The sequence below is a fragment of the Arachis ipaensis genome, chromosome B6 (assembly GCF_059453495.1).
Source record: "Arachis ipaensis isolate K30076 ecotype BB chromosome B6, ASM5945349v1, whole genome shotgun sequence".
NCBI classification, from domain to species: Eukaryota; Viridiplantae; Streptophyta; class Magnoliopsida; order Fabales; family Fabaceae; genus Arachis; species Arachis ipaensis.
This window is the reverse complement of record NC_142441.1, coordinates 18,831,723-18,836,363: the sequence shown is the minus strand read 5'-3', so window position 1 is coordinate 18,836,363 and position 4,641 is coordinate 18,831,723. Positions and strand designations below refer to the sequence as shown.

At 39.2% G+C, this 4,641-nt stretch overlaps 1 pseudogene; it reads left to right on the top strand.

Moving 5' to 3' along the window:
- Positions 1-1,111: 1,111 nt before the first annotated feature.
- On the top strand, positions 1,112-2,193 carry LOC148554776 (uncharacterized; annotated as a pseudogene).
- The last annotated feature ends 2,448 nt before the right edge of the window (positions 2,194-4,641 follow it).

Here is a 4,641-nt window from a genome sequence, read left to right as displayed (position 1 = left end):
GGGTTCTATATTGCCCCCAGATGATGCCATTTTTGTATAGAAATTACTTCATTTCTATATGTAAGTGGTATCGCATAACTGTTTGTGCTCTAGGAGGGTTTTGCAATGTCAACCTGACCTCTTTTGAATTTTGTGAATGCTTGTGTTACTTCTGTTTTACGTCCGGGATGTTAGTGTCAATATGTGAAATTGACCTGACTTTCTAATTGCTTTCCTTGTTTTTTCCGATTTGTAATGATGGTTTTTTGTTTTGTTGCATTGTAGGTATAGCGTGTATGTCTCATTCAGTAGTTCACAGCATGTCGTCTAAGGACCCGTCCGACTTGAAATGGGTAGATTTAACTATTCTTACCCTTGTCCATGTGATAGATAACAAATATGCCGAAACCTTTCGTAGACATCACATGCTACGTTTAAGTCGAGAGGATGCGAGAAACTATGGGATTGTCGTTGCTGACTCTAAGGAGAGGGTGTGCTTCCCCCGACTTGATAGGTGGGAACGATATTTCATATATTTCTATGATTGTTTTTTCACAAAGTTAAGGGTTACTTTTCCTTTTTCTGAGTTTGAATCCGAGGTCCTTAAGTTCTGTAACATTGCTCCTCCACCCTAATTGCATCCCAATTCTTGTGGCTTCTTAAAAATATACCAACTTCTTTGTTGGAAACTAGATGTCTGACTTTCTGTTAAAGTCTTCTTTTACCTCTTCGTGCTCACCGAACCTTTTAGTTTTGAAAAGCAAGGTTGGCTCTCTTTCTGTACTATTTAAGGTAGGAAAATGTTCGCTATTTTTTATGAGTCCTTTTACGATTTTAAAAATTATTTCTTTAAGGTTCGAGCTGTAGAAAGTGTCTGACCTTTTTTCTGAATGATGAGGATGAGCCTATTTTTCCTTTGTATTGGGACATGAACCTTGTGATAGTTAAGTATAACTTAGATGACTTAGACGAGGTAGAAGAGAGTGTGGCCAGGGTGTTTCAGGAGTTCTGAGGCCGAGCTCCTTATCTGGACACAAAGAGGCATTTAGGGAACTGGAGCCAGCTTCAGTCCGAGCTAGGTAATTTTCTCTTCTTTTTATGAATTTTGTTTGTAAAATTGAATTGATGACTAATGTTCCTTTATTTGGGTATTGCAGAAAGGATAGCTCCTAAGTCAACTTCCATGAAAACGCTCCATTGCAGAAGGAAGAACGTTGTTGCGTAGAATATACAATTAAAAGAAGCTAGTGAAACTGCCGACCTGTCCTCGCCCTTGAAGTCGGACTTGGGCGCGTCAGCTTCTCTGAAGATTATTCCCGACTTGACCACTCAATCTACTCCTCTTCCAGGCTCGGCCAAACAAGCAACTCATCCTCCACCCTCTATTGCTGAACCGAATCCTAAGAGGCGCAAACCTCGGAGTCAGGGAGTATATATGAGAAGGGCTTTGACGACCTTTCTTGGAGCAAAAAGCGCATCCTTCCTCATAGTTATATCAGCATGGATGATGTTATTATTAGAAGCCACCGTCAGCTCCTCACTCGAGGTGGAGTTCGGACGGCTGGTATTTGCATAGCCTTGGCCAGAGAGTTAGAGAAGACTCCCCTTAATGCCACTAGTAGCTCCTTGGCTGCCTCTTAGGTTGAAGTGGCCTCTTTGAGGGAGTCTAAGAAGGATTTTGAAGAAGAGAGAAACGCACTACTATCTGACCTTGGCAAAGCTCGGGCTAAAGTCAAACAAGTGGAGGCTGCTCTGGCCATATTGGAGGGTTTGAAGAAGAAGGACGAGGAATATACCCAGGTATTTGGCGAAAAGCTTGATTTGGTTGATGCGGTTACTAAAGCTTAGGACAGGTATGCGGATCTTGAGGAGTCTGTGGCTGAGGGTATGGACAAAATGGTTGAAAACTTGAAAGCTAAGTTCTGAGTTATTACTCCTAAGGTGAACCTCTCTCTCATCAGCCCGGACAATATAGTGGTGGACGGAAAAATTGACCCTGCTCCAGATGATAAGGAGGACATCCCTGCACCCGATCCGAAGACCTTGGGGGCACATCTCGGACAGACTTCTCAGATTCCCAATCCTCAATCTAATGGTGAGCCCCTTCCTTCTCCAAATCATCCAATTTCCGCGGTGCTAGTATTTGAATACGCCCCGACCTCTCCCCCTCAAGTCGAAGATGCTGTCACAGGAGAACAACTCAATCCTTTGTAACTTTTGTAGTTTGAATGGCCCGACTTGTGTGTTTTTAATCTTTATAATAGTTTTGTCTTGAACAATTTCTATTTTGTCTTAGTTGTAGTTTTGAACAACTTTATGATCTTGTTAAAAAAATATTTCTTCACTACTTTAATAGTGATTTTTTGGTATAAGTGATTGCGTCATTTGAAATATATCTTAGTTTGTATAGCTGTTTAGTTGAAACATTTTATTTTGACAACTTTTGATGCTGTTTTTCGCTAAGTTCGAAATGATGTCGGTGAAGTAGATCAGTCCTTTCTAAACTTTTCATATACAAATATTATGTTTTCCATTGTAAGTTTCGACTTTGTGTAATCGGACTTTTTCCAAGTTACTTTGACATTTCATTTTTGGTCTGACTTATTTTTTAGGCTAGTTTACGAACTGCTTACATAACTTTTTATATTTATTTGTACCTCGTCACTTCATCTTGCCAACCACATAGGTCGCTCAACGATTTTTGCCATTTTTTGAGTTTAAATTAATGCATTTGAGAATGGAAGATCTGGTAGAAGAAATATCTTATTATGGATAATAAAAAAGGGTTTGACATAAGTTTGGTACTCAAGATTTTCTTATATTCCCTAATCCTTACTGTGATGCCTCATTAAAACCCCTTTCAGGAAAACCTTTTTCGAGAGAAAATCATGAAGTCAGAAAAAAGAGTACACCAGGGAGCAAGGTGTGCTTTTCTAACTATAATACCTTTTTAAGTTACATGCATGCCACGACCATGGGAGCTTGTTCCCTGTTAAGTCGGACACCTTACAGTAACCGTTTCCTAAGACCTCGAGACCTTGTAAGGCCCTTTCCAATTTGCTGCCAGCTTTCTCTCTCTCGACTTCTGAACTCCGATGTCATTTTTTATCAGTATAAGGTCGTTTGTGGTAAAGCTTCTCTTGATTACCTTCTGGTTGTACCTTAAGGCCATCTTTTACTTCAATACTTCTTCTTTAATCCGAGCTTATTCTCGGACTTCTGAAAAGAGGTCGAGTTCTTTCTTTTATGCTTGGATATTAATCACTTCATCATAGAATCTAACTCTTGGAGATTTTCAGCGATCTCTATAGGAATCATGGCTTCTATGCCATAAGCAAGTCGGAAAAGGTGACTCCCCTATTGTTGAATGAAGAGTTGTCTGATATGCCCACAAAACTTGAGGAAGCTCGTCTGCCCATGCTCCCTTTGCATCTTGTAGTCTGCACTTCAACCCAGCCAATATTACTTTGTTTGCTGCTTCAGCTTGTCCGTTGGCTTGAGGGTTGATGAACGGACTTTTTCTAGTAAAGAATTCACAATAAATTCTCGTTGCTAGTATAGTTTCTAAACCAACAAAGAATCCTTTTATACAAAAATTTGTTTGTCACTAAAGCAAACCCAATAAAATTAAGCCGAAGTATTTAAACCTCGGGTCGTCTCTCAAGGAATTGCAGGGAAGTGTACTTATAATTGGTTATGGGATTTTATCTTTTTAGGTTTTTGAAATAAGGAACAAGGAAATAAAATGGCAAGAAATTAAATTAATAACTAGAAAAGCTCTTGGCAAGGTATGAGAACTAGACGTCTTATCCTAGTTATCCTTATCAATTGTGATGAGAATTGTCCGTTGCTACCACTTAGTTAACCTCTAACTGTGAAGGAAAGTCAAGTGGATGAATCAATTTGATTCTTCAAGTCCTAGTCAACTCCTAAGGAAAGACTAGCTTTAGAGGGATCCAAATCAACTAGCAAATTTTAATTATCAGTCAACAAGGGAGTTTGATAACTCAAGAATCTCCAATTACTCAACCAAAGCCAAGAATATAAAAATCTAATTTAAAATCCTCCCAAGAATTTTATCAAACACTTGGAAGGCACAACATAAAAGCATATAAAACTTCTAAAAGGAATCATGTGAATAATGGGACAAATCAGAAGAAAGGAGTTCTTGAGATTGATACTCTGAATGCCATATTGGCTCAGAACAAAATATTGACTCAGCAAGTCAATATGATTTCTCAGAGTCTATCTGGCATGCAAGCAGCAACAGGCAGTACCAAAGAAGCTTCATATGAAGAAGAAGCGTATGATCCTGAGAACCCAGCAATGGAAGAGGTGAATTACATGGGAGAACCCTATGGAAACACCTATAATCTTTCATGGAGAAATCATCCAAATCTCTCATGGAAGAACCAACAGAGGCCTCAACAAGGCTTTAACAACAGTAATGGTGGAAGAAATAGGTTTAGCAATAGCAAGCCTTTTCCATCATCTTCTCAGCAACAGACAGAGAACTTTGAGTAGAATAGTTCTGGCTTAGCAACCATAGTCTCTGATCTATCTAAGACCACACTAAGTTTTATGAATGAAACAAGATCCTCCATTAGAAATTTGGAGGCACAAGTGGGTCAGCTGAGTAAGAAAGTTACTGAACTTCCTCCT